Below are 15233 nucleotides of genomic sequence, written 5' to 3'. Positions count from 1 at the left end.
CGCAAATTCCTGTGATTTGGTAAATGGCTGAAATTTGGCACAATGACAGATATTGGTGGCTTGTTTCTGCTCAAGAAATATCTTTGGAATCGGCCTGAAGGTGGCGCTATAACTGAAGGTTTTACATTAAAGGCCATAACTTCCACGCCGTTTGTCCGATTTTCAAACTTTCTTTTTCCACATGTTCAGGTGAACCTGCTCTACAAATTTGCCATAAGGACCCTAAAGGTCTGTCTGGAACATTTTTGAGATATTTTGAAAAGTTTGGAAAACACATTTTTGACATCTCCTCCTAGACCGTTTCACCAATTTCCACCAAACTCGCCAGGACCAAGCTCTACAAATTGGCATTTTGAAACTTTTGAAATCTATTTTCGAAGATATTAACCCTTAAATTTGTGAGAGGGCGTGGCCTCTCAGGTAAATTGTCATAACTTCATGCCCGATTAACGAATCTTCACGAAACTTGCTGGGGATGTTCGGGGATCATCACAGACCATGTGTCTCAAATTCTGTGCAATTCGACCAAAAGGGGGCGCCATAAACGCCAGAAATGGGCGTGGCCTAACACAAAAAAGGCCGTAACTCCGCACCTCTTTGTCCAATGATCGTGAAAGTAGGCAGATATATCAAGGAGGATGTCCTAGTTAAAATCTGAAGTTTTGTCATCATTGGTGAAAGTGGGCTATGGTGTAAGCATGTAATAGCGGTAAATCAAGTCAATTTGCATAATCGGTTGCAAACTTCTCAGCCTCATCTGGAATGGCATTTCTGACATGCTATTTCGCAATTTGATCAAAAGGGGGTGCCGCATACGTAAAAAGTGGGCGTGGCCTAAAACAAAATATGCCGTAACTTCACACCCGTTTGTAACGCCCAGGCTGTTTCTCCAATTTTCAAGCAACTTTTTTCCACATGTTCACCTGAACGTGCTCTGCAAATTTGCCTCAAGGACTATTAGGTGTTCAATTTGCACAAGGCTTGAACCCCTGCCATTGCCGCTTGCGGCTATATTTGTTTTTGTTTTTGTTTTTTGATTTTTTTTTCTTGTTTTTCCCTGTGTCTGAGCATGTCTGTCTTGTATTGTCTCATGTATTGTTTCATAAAAAATTTAAAATAAATATTGAAAAAAAGAGAAAGAAACCGCAGCAGAAATCAAATGACTGATTTGAAAATAAAAGCAATAACTTTAGACAGTCCTTCAGTTACAGACATAATTATTCAACGCAGACGATTCTGACATACAGTAAAGCTCCGCTAATTAATACACTTCGATGTGCGCTTTCAATGAATGAGCAAATAGGCGTGTCTGATGCTGTAAAATCTGGAGCTGTCCATACTGCATTGTTTTTGGCTAGTTGTTACAAACCACGCCTCTTTCGTGGGCACGAGCTCCTGTTCACGAGCATTTACATGTGCACAAGCTCAGAGCTGGATAGGAAAATCCTAAATTGACAGACCCAGCTGATAACCGCCGTCGTGGTACTGATTAGCTTGATTGTAATGATCTGGTTAAGCCAAACCAGAAGGCTGTACCACGAATGTTGTATAAGAAGATCCAAGATGGGGTGGAGCAGTGGTAAGCGCTGTCGCCTCACAGCTCGAAGGTCCTGGGTTCGATTCCCACCTGGGACGCTGTGAACGCTGAAGGAATGCGTGCCTGTCCGCATGTCCTCGAGTGCCCACCGCCCGGGTGGGGTCGTCAAAAGGGCCTTTCTGTGTGGAGTTTGCATGTTCTCCCCGTGCCTCCCGGGGGTTTCCTTCATATAGGAATCCCTTCACCAAAACATGCAATATCCTGGTTGCTGATGTGGTGCCTCCTCTGGTCGTTAATGGCGCCTGTTCGGAGGGAGGGGAACTCGTTGGAATAGCGTGTACCTCCCACGTGCTATGTCCTACCGGTGAAGCTTCCCCTCTCAGGTGAAAAGAAGTGGCTGGCTAACTGCCCATGTCTCGGAGGAAGCATGGAGCCAGTTTTCGGCTCTCCCCAGATCGGCAGAGGGTGGAGCAGCAACCAGGATAAATAAATTAAAATGAGCACTAATGGGGGATAAAAATGGGATAAAAAATCGGGGGGGGGGGGGGGGGGGGAGATCCAGGATCTGTCCCTTGATCTGGTTTGGCTAAACCAGATAATTGCCATCTAGCTGGATTCTAGTTAAGTCATACCACGAATGTAGTTATCAACTCGAAGTGGATCCAGGTTTTTCTAATCAAGTTGAGAGCGCGTGCACATGAAAATGCCCGTGCACAGGAGCTCGTGCCCGCAAAAGAGGGGTGGTTTTTAACAACTAGCCAATCACAATGCAATATGGACTGCTCCAGCTTCTACAGCGACAGACACGCCTATTTCCTCATTCATTCAAAGCGCAAATCGTGAAGCTTTACTATGTATGTCAGAATTAAAATCCCTATTGGATATTATTAGTCTGTTCCCGAATGACTGTCTAAAGTTACCACTTTTATTCACAACAGTAATTTCTTTGAAGAGCGGTTTCTGCCTCCATGTAGGCTGGCTACAGCAGCTCAATTCACCCTCTCAATAAACTCAATATAACCTGCATGTCTATTTCCAAAAGCCGTAGGCATTTTTAGACCATTTAGGCTCAATGAATAATAATGATCTCATGATGTGTTTGGTTGCACTGATGGAATAATTCCTATAGGCTAATAGGCTATCAATAAAAAAATGATAATAAAAGTAAAAAAGGCTGCTGAACTGAATCGACGTGGTACGTGCGGGCATAGATTTCATTTATAAAAAATAGCCTATTTTGTGGTCACATATAGGCTATTGGCAGCAGAGTCGCATATCTCCATATTTCATACAATGACTATGCTGGAAACAATATGAAGTTCAATCACATCATACAGGCCAAAAGCAACACAGTTGCAGCTGCAAAATGCAGGAGTAGCCTAGATATGAATAATCTGTGTGCAGGCGATCCCATATTAAATTGCTTAGATAGTAGTAGGCTATTCTGGCATGTATGACCATGTCCAACCCAACGTCAGCCTCAGCTCCATTGCGCAACATTTATGTAACCTTTTTATGCCGGTTTAGTGATATTTCTCCACTCACCATTCAGCTGCAATCAATCGGCGGGGTCAAACGTATCTAGCCTACTTGAGAGCACAAAAATTGAATATATAAAAACATATTCCAAAGTGGCAAGTAGGGCTTAATTTAAATGTAGTCTGCTATGCAACAAGTGCAAGGCTTCAGTCCTCGATTAATTCAACAGGAGCCTTTTTTTTTTTTTCTTCATTTGAATGCAATGTATTTTTCATATGGGGACCATATTATAAATGGTGACTGGCTGTTTCCAGAGAACTAATTGGTAAGCAGGTTAGCCGTAGAGCAGGGATACTCAACTTACTTTGCCTGGGGTCCACTTTCGTGAAATGATAGAAGGCCAGGGGCCAGTTAATAAACAAACAATATACATTTTTCTGTGGCGGATTGTAGGTTTTTGGGGTGTCAGCCAGAGTTTAGTTTGACAATGTTGTGCACACCGGATAGTTAGTTAGTTTAAGTTAGTTAGGTTAAGTACATACATAAGTGCCTGCATGGGTAGCGAGCAGACGGCAGTATTTGACAATTTAGCAGCTAAATCATATATTATTGAAAGATATTCCATATTCCAGACTGAAATGCTATAACAGAAGTGGAGTATTGGCCAGAATGACATGAACATTTGGACACTATTCAGCGGGTATCTTGCATGTTGCGTTCAGGTGCACTGTAAAAAAAAAGAAAAAAAAAGTTTTTGCAATTCCATCGCGTGCCGCACAGGGGGTGCCTGCGGGCCGCAAGTTGAGTATCACTGCCGTAGAGCATAAGTTGCTATGGTGATCTATCTCGGTAAGAAGTTAACTAGCGTTGTGGTACGGCAAACCTAGGGTTAAACCTGAAGTTACCTCGCTAAGCCACTACTCTTGCTTCGTGGTACAGGCCTCAGATCAAGGGACAGATCCTGGATCGTTTATCCTCCATTTGTGATATGGGCCCCTGCTCTCACTCAGAATGTCAAAATATAAGCGGTGTGATGTATAGTTTTTGAGATATTAATGTTTGTTTGACACAACTCATACGGGCAAGCTGTAGAAGCTGTTTGGATTTTTGAAATCTACTTTCCTTTCGAAGATATTAACCCTTAAAGTTGTAAGAGGGCGTGGCCTCTCAGCTAAATTGTCATGACCGATTTTCAAAATGACATCACTGGTGTCACAATATCTATGACATCACTGATGATGTCACAATGTCTATGATGTGATAGGATAGTGGATGTTGATTGTGTTCGTGTCGGTCGGCTGTTATAGATTTATACTATCAAGTAAATCTAGGCGGGGCCTATGGTGTAACAAAAAAAGAAGAGAAAACCACAGAAGAAGAACATAAGCGCATCTGGGGCAGGGCAGAGTTGACTCCGTCTGTTGTGTTGTGTACTGTAGCTTAGCAGCCTGCTTAGCATATAGATATGATCTGATTTCAAGATTATTCAAGATTCAAGATTCAAGATTTTTATTGTCACTCCGTAGTACAAGTATCACGTGTGAAATTCTTGTGCTGTGAACTCCATTTACAACATAGTACAAATATAACAGGGCATATGAGTGCAAAAACAACAAGAGACACAACAAGCAATAAGGCAGTAGAGTGATAAGACAAGTCAGAGACAGTGGCATATTCACTGCACATAGGTGCACATGTCATGTGCATACTTTGGACGTACTTAAACATTTTAAATTCGACGTATTTGACATACAGGTGCAAATAGCATATACCTAATTAAACATACAATTAAACATTAGACATACATAATGGTAGCATCTACAGTGCGGTACAGTACAGCTACTACACTATTTGTGTATGTTAAGGAGTCTCGTGGCCTGCGGGAAGAAACTGTCCCTCAAGCGATTTGTGCGTGCTTTTGGGACCCTGTATCTCCTCCCTGAGGGTAACAGTGAGAACAGGCTGTTGTGGGGATGGTTTGTGTCTTTGATGATCTTCAGGGACCTCCTGAGGCACCGCTGGTTATATAGTTCCTGCAGTTCTGGCAGCTCACATCCTGTTACGTGCTGGGCCGCGGGCCTCACTCTTCGTAGCGCCCTGCGGTCCATGGTGGTACAGTTCCCGTACCAGGTGGTGAAGCAGCCAGTCAGCAGGCTTTCAATGGTGCCTCTGTAGAAGTCCTTAAGGATTTCTGGCCTTAGCCCAAATTTCTTTAGGCGCCTGAGTCCGTGTAGTCGCTGTTGGGCCAGGATCCAGTGGAGAGGGGGAGGAGAGGAGGGGCGCAGGTGGGGGGGAGAGGAGGGGGGAGGGGTGGTGGTGGGGGGGAGAGGTGGCAGGGAGGAGAGGGGGGGGAGAGGCGGGTGGGAGATGTGGTGGGTAGAGGCGTGGTCCGATTTGCCGAATGGGGGGCGGGGTGTTGCTTTGTAGCAGCTACGGATGTTTGTGTAGCACACATCCAATGTGTTTTTTCCCCGTGTGTTGAAATGTATGTTCTGGTGGAGGGTGGGCATTATGGACGATTCAATGAAATTGCCGCTCATATGGAATAAGGCCATATATCGATTACAAACAGCAGCGGGAGATAAAGCGGGAGGTGTTATCATGTGACGGACACTCGGATAGAAAACAGAGCAGGCTGTCGGCAGCACGGAGGTTCGTTACATACGACGTGACAGAAAATACGTTATTTCCAGTGTGAATGACGTATGCCCCATCTACGCCCATTTTGGCCAGTTCCAGGACTCTACTCGGATCTTCTAGGGCAGTGGTCCCCAACCACTGAGCCGCGGACCGGTACCGGGCCGCAACGCATTTGGTACCGGGCCGCGAGCCGGTAAAAAAATAAAAATAAAATAAACATAGGCTATAATATTATAGGCTGTGTGTGATAGTTGAAACATAGTTTCAAGTTGACGTTTATTTATGTTTGTAGTTAAAACAAAAACATAAATACTGTAGGCTACATACAGTTCAACACAAAAGGCTGTTATTTACCCTTTGTCGCCACCTGGTGAGTAAATATATATGTAACTAAAACCATTAAAATTGACAACCTGTCCGTCACATTTTATTCCATGTACTGTATCTACCGGTCCTTGGCACAAAAAAGGTTGGGAACCCCTGTTCTAGGGGGATCAGAATTAAACCTAAGTTATTTGGGTGAGTAAAACGGATGGGATATCGTTATCGGGATATCGGTATTGGGTGCCGATATGACGTAATTCACATAGCCTATCGGATATCGGACTGTCGTCGCTGATCCACATTCCGATCCAGACTCCATTCATAGCCTGCAGCACTGGACCATAAACCCACCGTAACATAACATGAAGTAGTAGAAGTGAGGTAGTAACAGTAGTGGTTAGCTAACATATTTTGGGGGTTTCCCACTTTACCAAATGTGGCAAAGTGGCAGGGTGTTTAATTGACGCTTATTTGTTGAAATGTTATTGTTGTAATGTGAATGTTCATGTTTGGGGATTTCTATCAGGCAGGCAGAGGACCACTAAGGGGTCCTGGTGGGGGTCCTAGCGGGAGCCTGTGTTTCAGTACAGGGGAATTAGGCGCGAGTTGTAACCAGTGACTAATCAATAAATGACTGCAGTGCCGTTGCTGAGTCAATAGAGAATTGAGTCTGTTTACTAGTATTGAAGTTACTACATTGGCGACGAGGATACTTCGGAGATTGCCCAGCATGGCGACATACGGAAAAATAGCCGAGTTTGATCCGGAAACAGACGACTGGCGGCAGTATATGGAGCGTCTGGATTTCTACTTTGCGGCGAATAAAATTGACAATGCATTGCAGATGCGTGCCATCTTCCTGAGTGCATGTGGTGGAAAAGTCTATGCTGTGATACGGGATTTATGTCAGCCGCACAAGCCGGTAGATTTTACTTTGACGGAGCTACTGGCGATATTGAGCAACCACTTCACACCGAAACCCAGCATCATTGTGGAACGCTTCAAGTTTCATTCAAAGGTGAGACGCCAGGGACAGTCAGTGGCATCGTTTTTGGCCGAATTGAGGAGACTCACTGAGCACTGTGGGTTTGGGACGGCACTGGATGATATGATCAGAGACAGACTGGTGTGCGGCATTAATGACGATCGCATGCAGAGGCGTTTGTTATCAGAAGCGGACGACAGACTAACGTTGGCGAGGGCCATGGAGATAGCAACGTCAATGGAAACGGCAGCTAAAGACGTAGCAGAGCTACAGCAGGCAGGAGTGGAGATTCCTGTCCACAAAGTCCAGCCCAGAACCTCACCGGCGGCGGCAGGTTGTTTCAGATGTGGAGGAAATCACGGAGCTGCTGACTGCCGTTTTGTAGATGCAGTTTGCCACAACTGCCAAAAGAGGGGGCACTTGGCTAGAAAATGTCGCAGCGCCAGGCAACCCAGACAGGACAGAGGTGATGCAAGGGGAACGGCAAGAGGCGCAACCCACATGCTGGAGGATGAGAAAAATGAAGAGGAGTATACGCACATGCTGTACAATCTGGATGATGGACAGAGAGTGGAGCCATACAAAGAGCGGATGTTGGTGAATGGCCATGACATTGACTTTGAAATAGACACTGGGGCAGGCCTGACCATCATTCATGAAAAAACATATAGGGAGATGGGAGGGAGAATAAAACTATACACCTACACCAGAGACAAGGTGGGGGTCTTAGGTGAGTTGATCGCACAAGTGGTCTACAAGGGAGAAACCAAGCGGTTGGCAGCACTGGTGGTAAAAGGGGAGGGCCCAAATTTAATCGGGAGAAGCTGGCTTAAAGCCATTCAGTTAGAGCTATTTTCAGGCTGCAGATAGGGCAGCAGCAGGAGTTAAAAGCATTACTCTCAAAACACGAGGATGTTTTCAAGGGCGACCTGGGGACTCTAGTGGGGGCCACGGCGAAAATTTATGTGGACCCAGAGGCCAAGCCACGTTACTTTAAAGCCCGACCGCTGCCGTACGCTCTCAAAGAGAAAGTGGAAACAGAGTTAGCCAGATTGGAGAAGGAGGGCATCATTGAGCCAGTGAGTTTCTCAGAGTGGGCTGCTCCTATAGTTCCCATATTAAAACCAGATCAAACAACGAGAATATGTGGGGACTATAAAGTCACTGTGAACCCGGTGTCCAAGTTAGACAATTACCCCATTCCAAAGACAGAGGATTTGTTGGCCGTACTAGGGGGGGGGCAAAAGTTCACAAAACTAGACATGTCTCAGGCATACCAACAACTCCCTCTTGAGGACACATCTAAGAAGTTCACCACAATCAACACACACCGTGGGTTGTATCAGTACACCAGACTGCCCTATGGGGTGTCATCGGCGCCGGGCATATTCCAGCGCACCATGGACAACCTACTGCAAGGACTTCCACAGGTGGTAGTGAGAGTAGATGATATTCTGGTGACTGGGAACGATGATGCCAGCCATCTGCAGAACCTAGGGGTGGTACTGGGAAGGCTCTCAGCGGCCGGACTACGACTGAGGAGAGACAAATGTGTTTTCATGGCACAAGAGGTTGTGTACCTGGGTTACAGAATTAACCACAAGGGGATTCAAGCCGTCTCAGATAAGGTTACGGCCATCGTGAAGGCCCCACAGCCGACTAACCAGACACAGTTGAAGTCTTTCCTAGGCATGCTCAATTATTACCACAGATTCCTGCCAAACGTGTCAACCGTGCTGGAGCCGCTACATGAGCTTTTGAGGAAAGGGGCCCCATGGCGGTGGAGCAAACGTCAGGACGTGTCATTTGAGGAGGCAAAGAAGTGCCTACAGTCTGAACAATTGCTAGTGCATTTTGATGACTCAAAACCCCTCTACCTCGCCTGTGATGCATCGCCATATGGCGTTGGGGCGGTTTTATCCCACCGTTTTCCTGACGGCACAGACAGGCCGATCGGCTACATGTCTCGCTCACTCTCACCAGCAGAACGGGGATATTCTCAGCTCGAGAAGGAGGGGCTAGCCATCATCTTTGGCCTGAAGAAATTTCACCAGTACCTGTATGGTATGCACTGCACCATCGTGACTGACCACAAACCGCTGCTGGGTCTCTTGGGAGAGAGTAAGGGCATCCCACAGCAGGCGGCGGCCAGGATGCAGAGGTGGGCGTTAATCCTGGCAGCATACGAGTATACACTGGAGTATAAGGAGGGCTCAAAACATGGGAACGCAGATGCACTGAGCCGGCTCCCACTGCCGACCAGCCCTGTCACCACGCCACGAGAAGGGGAGGTGGTGATGCTCATGGAGCACATGAATGGAACACCACTGCAGGTGAAACAGATCCGGGAGTGGACTCGCCGGGACCGTGTCTTGTCCAGAGTGCATCAGTGGGTGCTGCAGGGTTCCTGGCCCCGAGAGTGCACAGATCCAGAGGTGCAGCCGTACATGAGGAGGCAAAATGAACTGAGCGTGGAGGAGGGCTGCATTCTGTGGGGCAGCAGGGTAATAATACCACCGCCGGGGAGACAAACCATGATCGTAGAGCTTCACGAGGCTCATCCGGGGGTCTCAAGAATGAAAACATTGGCCCGCAGCTACGTGTGGTGGCCAAACATGGATGCAGATCTGGAGTCAGCAGTGCGCAAATGCCATGCATGTCAGTCAAACCAAGCCACTCCAGCCGCGGCGCCGCTACATCCATGGGAGTGGCCCAACCAACCATGGATGAGACTGCATCTGGATTTTTGTGGGCCAGTATTTGGAAAAATGTTTCTGATCGTAATAGATGCCTACTCAAAGTGGATCAAGGCTCACCCAATGCCGTCACCTCCGCAGCTACAGTAGAGAAGCTGAGGAGCATCTTCGCCACCCATGGAATCCCAGCAGTGTTGGTCAGTGATAATGGGCCTAGCTTGGTGAGTGCAGAGTTTGAGCATTTTGTGAAGAAGAATGGCATAAAGCATGTCACAACCGCACCATATCACCCGTCATCTAATGGCTGTGCTGAGCGTGCTGTGAGAGTGTTTAAGGAAGGAATCAAGAAGATGCAGAGGGTAGTGTGGAGACAAAGCTATCCAGGTTCCTGTTCAAGTACCGATCAACCCCTCAGACCACGACCGGAGCCACACCGGCTGAGCTGCTCATGAACCGGAGGATCAGGACTCAGTTGGATCTGGTGCGTCCGTCACTGGCGGGCAAAGTGGGACTGAACCAGGCCAAACAAAAAGAACGTCATGACAAGCATGCCCGGGACCGCACATTCACAGAGGCGGACTCAGTCTATGTGCGTGGGTATGCGGGGCAGAAGTGGATTCCAGCAACACTCATTGAGAGAACAGGCCCAGTATCGTGGAGAGTGAAAACACATGACGGCAAGCTGGTGAGGCGACATCAGGATCAAATCCGCCCACGTTACGACAGGACACAAACTGAATCCAATCTTCAAGAGGAGAGTTTCCCGGTGGACCCGACACCACAAGCACCAGAAAATCAAGAGCGACAGGATCAAGCACCAGAGAATCCAGAGCGACAGGATCAAGCACCAGAGAATCCAGAGCGACAGGATCAAGCACCAGAGGCGGGAGTGCCTGTACCCCCAGAACCGGACCCTTGCAGAGACAACCCTTATCCAGAGCGAGTTAGGAGGGCACCCCCTTATCTTGAGGGTTATTATACTTGAAGGGGCAGAATAATCCCCTGGGGTGTCTCGAGGAGGGCCGTCGACTCCCTACCTCGTAGATTAGTTGAACTTCAAAGAAAAGAGAAACACTGGAAAAGTTCAAGTACACACATATATATTTTGTTATGTGTGGACTATGGGGGGAGGGAATGTTGTAATGTGAATGTTCATGTTTGGGGATTTCTATCAGGCAGGCAGAGGACCACTAAGGGGTCCTGGTGGGGGTCCTAGCGGGAGCCTGTGTTTCAGTACAGGGGAATTAGGCGCGAGTTGTAACTGATTGATTGATTGATTGAATACTTTATTGAATCAACGAACATGAGAAATACAGGGTACAACCATATCATTAGAGACAAAAGGAATAAAACACAACAAAGCCCGAGGGCTTATTTCCATTGTGGTCCTTAGAGTGAGGCAAAATGGAATGAATGAGTGTGTGCGTGTATGAGCGCGTGTGTGCGCGAGGGACATTCAACACTACAGGACATAACAAGCACTTAACACATGGAAATAATTTAACGATTTCTAAGGCAAAAATAAATAACATGTGTACTAAAACCACCTATACACACAAATCTGTACATACCAAAAATATATACAAGAGATCTTAAAAGAAATTACCTGTATATGCAGGAATATCTAGTATAAATATAATATATAATATATAATATATAATATATAATATTATATATTATATAATATATAACACAAACAAGAGAAACTAAAAGAAATTACAATTCTGGAATAAAAACATTACGACCCCTTTTCTGCAAAAAGGGCCAACCTTAGGGGCCGTTCTGTAGCCACTGTTTTAAGGTGGACTTAAACGTGAGTTTGGACCCAAGAGTTTTAATATTTTCGGGGAGGCTGTTCCACAGGATCGCTGCTGAGTATAAAAAAGTACATTTACCTGTTAAACTTTTAAATTTAAAAAGTACAACGTTTGTGTAACTACCCCTGGTGGAATAGCCGTGCACCTCGCTAACCCTCCGGAAATAACCGGAGAGGTACGCAGGGGCTTCCAGGTTCATGATCCTGTGGACCATACATAGCTTGATCTGAGAGACCCTCTCCTCCACTCTCAGCCACCTAAGGCTGAGGAAATGAGAGCGGAGCAGAGAGGTTCTGGGGTGAAGGCCCTGGACAACCCTCACCAGCTTGTTCTGGGCCGTCTGAAGTCTAGTTTTTAGTTTGGCTGTGGTGGCCGTAAACCAGGAGGAGCAGGCGTAATCGAAATGGCATTGAATTAGTGCATTTGCCAGAATCAACAACGTGGCACTGTTTATGATTTTGGAGATGCGGGCTAAAAATTTTGTCTTTTGAATTACTTTGGAAATGACTTTATGAGCCATCTTCTCGCCTGAGAGCTTGTTGTCCAGGATACACCATACGGCCGATTCACACACACGCTTTGCGCGACGCCTTGCGCATACGCTTTAATCGACGCCTACGCATATATAGGCATTGCTTCATGCACGCCTGCCGCCTATTTTCGTTCACACAGGACGCCACGCTCTGCGCTACGCTGAACACATGAGCAGCGGTTTTTTTACACTTTTCAGATCTGATTTATAGCATGGGTGAGTCCTCTTTTTTATTGTAATGTGCAAGTGAGGATGTCTGTCTATTTCCTGGCCCGCTGTAATTGTTATTTTCCCTCGGGTAATCATGTGACTATGAGTCATCAACACCATGAGTGAAACTTGCATTGAGACAGGGGGGGTATATATACATCTGACAGAAAAGACGTTAATAGAAGAACACATGAAGGACAGCTCTCCTCTCCCACTATGCTCCACCCTCCCTTTTGGGCAAACTCGGTAGAAAATATGGCCCAAGTCCACCAGAAACAACAGCCAGCTTGACAGTTCAGCGCGCCTAGAGCTGAAAAATAGAACAGACGCCTAAACGATAAATGCAGCGCAGCGTAGGCACAGCGCGAGCGTGGCTTCAGCACAGCGTGGCAGCGGTATGTGTGAACGCTCTCGTCTGTTAACAAGGACGCCTAAATTTTAGGCGTTGCTTAGGCGTTGCTTTAAGCGTCGCTCTAGGCGTGTGTGTGAACCCGGCGTAAGTAGGTAATCTCTTCCTTTGAGGGTACAGACACGTCACCCACCTTGATAGAAAAACCCGGGGATTTTTTTAGCTTAAATTTGGAAGCAAATAAAATGGACTCCGTTTTCCCTAAATGGAGAGACAGTCGGTTTTCCGAGAGCCAAACCCCAACATTTGACAGCTCCTTGCTAAGTTTTTGCTCGACCACCCCCTTGTCCGTGTCGGAGAACAGGAGGGCGGAGTCGTCGGCGAACAGGAACAGAGGGCAGTCACAGGCAGATTTCATGTCATTTATGTAAACCAGGAATAACAGTGGACCCAAAATGCTCCCCTGGGGTACCCCACAGCTAATGGGGCAAGGGCGGGACAGAGTCCCATTTATGTCCACCACCTGCTGCCTACCTGTCAAGTAGGACCGAACCCAGTTTAAGGACGTGCTGTTGAAACCCAGAGCCCTGAGTTTACTGAGTAAGATGTTATGGTTTACAGTGTCGAATGCTTTTTGCAGGTCCAACATGACCATGCCACAGAACTTACCGTTATCCACTTCCTTTCGGATGTGATCCGTTAGGTAAAGCAAACAGGTGTCGGTTGAATATGATTTTCTAAAACCGGACTGGAAATCAAACAGGAGTTTGTGAGAAGTGAGATAATTATTGATTTGTTCAAAGATTACTCTTTCCATTATCTTGGAAATGGAGGAGAGAATCGAGACGGGGCGATAATTACCATGTTCCAATTTGCTTCCTTTTTTGTGCAGAGGGATAACTCTGGCGTGTTTGAACTCCTGGGGGAACTGACCAGATATGATAGACAGATTAATAATGTGTGTGATAACAGGGGAGATGATGACTGCAGCGTCTCGTATGAACCTGCTTGGAATGTTGTCGATACCTGTGGCTTTTGATGGTTTGAGAGCCCTGAGTTTCAACAGCACGTCCTCCTCTGACACAGCCCTGAGCTGAAAACCGTCAGCCTGCGCTCCCAGACCTCTGTAGTAGCTGTCCACATGGTCCTGGCCATACCGCCCAGAGAGGGATGGAAGCTTACTTACCAGAGTGTCTGCAATAGTCGTAAAATAATCATTAAAAATGCCCGCAACCTTGAACTTATCCGAGGTGACGGTGCCCTTGTGCATAAGGTTCAAGTTAAAAGATTTAGTTTTAAGCTTGTTGTTGTACCCCAACTGCTTCAGGGACTTCCAGAGTTTTTGTGGGTTATCTCTGTTCTCTATACAAGCATCGGTGAAATGCTCCGATTTGGCCTTTCTGATCAGTCTAAAAACTTTGTTCCTCAGTTGTTTAAAGATGCCCAGAGATACTTCATCCTTATTTTTCCGGTGAATATACAGACTCTTATTTCTGGCTTTAATGGCTTCAATAATGTCTGTATTGAACCAGGGCTCTGTTCTGGCTTTAAAACGAACCGATTTAACAGGGGCCAACTTATTTATCACACTCAAAAACATGAATTTAAAAAGGCACCAAGCTTCATCTACAGACTTAGACAGGAGGACACGGGACAGGTTCACTTTTCCCAGCTCGTGCTGAAAGGACTCGGCTGAGTAATTCCTCAGCGATCTGATTTTGACCGTGTGGTGGCAATTTATTACCGGTCTTTGAATTTTGCGTGTGCAGTAAATGATTGCATGATTACTTATCGCACAATCAATTACACCACTGCTGGAAATGTTGTGCCTGTACACCACTGCTGGAAATGTTGAGCGCGTGTGTGCGCGAGGGACATTCAACACTACAGGACATAACAAGCACTTAACACATGGAAATAATTTAACGATTTCTAAGGCAAAAATAAATAACATGTGTACTAAAACCACCTATACACACAAATCTGTACATACCAAAAATATATACAAGAGATCTTAAAAGAAATTACCTGTATATGCAGGAATATCTAGTATAAATATAATATATAATATATAATATATAATATATAATATTATATATTATATAATATATAACACAAACAAGAGAAACTAAAAGAAATTACAATTCTGGAATAAAAACATTACGACCCCTTTTCTGCAAAAAGGGCCAACCTTAGGGGCCGTTCTGTAGCCACTGTTTTAAGGTGGACTTAAACGTGAGTTTGGACCCAAGAGTTTTAATATTTTCGGGGAGGCTGTTCCACAGGATCGCTGCTGAGTATAAAAAAGTACATTTACCTGTTAAACCAGTGACTAATCAATAAATGACTGCAGTGCCGTTGCTGAGTCAATAGAGAATTGAGTCTGTTTACTAGTATTGAAGTTACTACAGTTATCTTAATAATTTTGAGTGGATCAATTGTTTTGTAAATATCGAATTACCTTTATTAATTGTTTAATTGAATGAGATAACTGATTGCCAAACCTAAATACTAAATTATGTCACAGTAGGAGCCAGCTACTATGTAAACGTGGAGGCTGCAGCTCCTTGGGAGAGTTGCCAAGAGCTCTGGTATCGGAATCAGTACATCTTGAAGCTGGAAATAAGGTCTGGGGTGTAAAAAACAGGAATTCTCCTTTAAGCC

This window comes from Poromitra crassiceps (genome assembly GCF_964638095.1).
Source record: "Poromitra crassiceps genome assembly, chromosome: 11".
Lineage (NCBI taxonomy): Eukaryota > Metazoa > Chordata > Actinopteri > Beryciformes > Melamphaidae > Poromitra > Poromitra crassiceps.
This window is presented reverse-complemented; position numbering follows the sequence as displayed.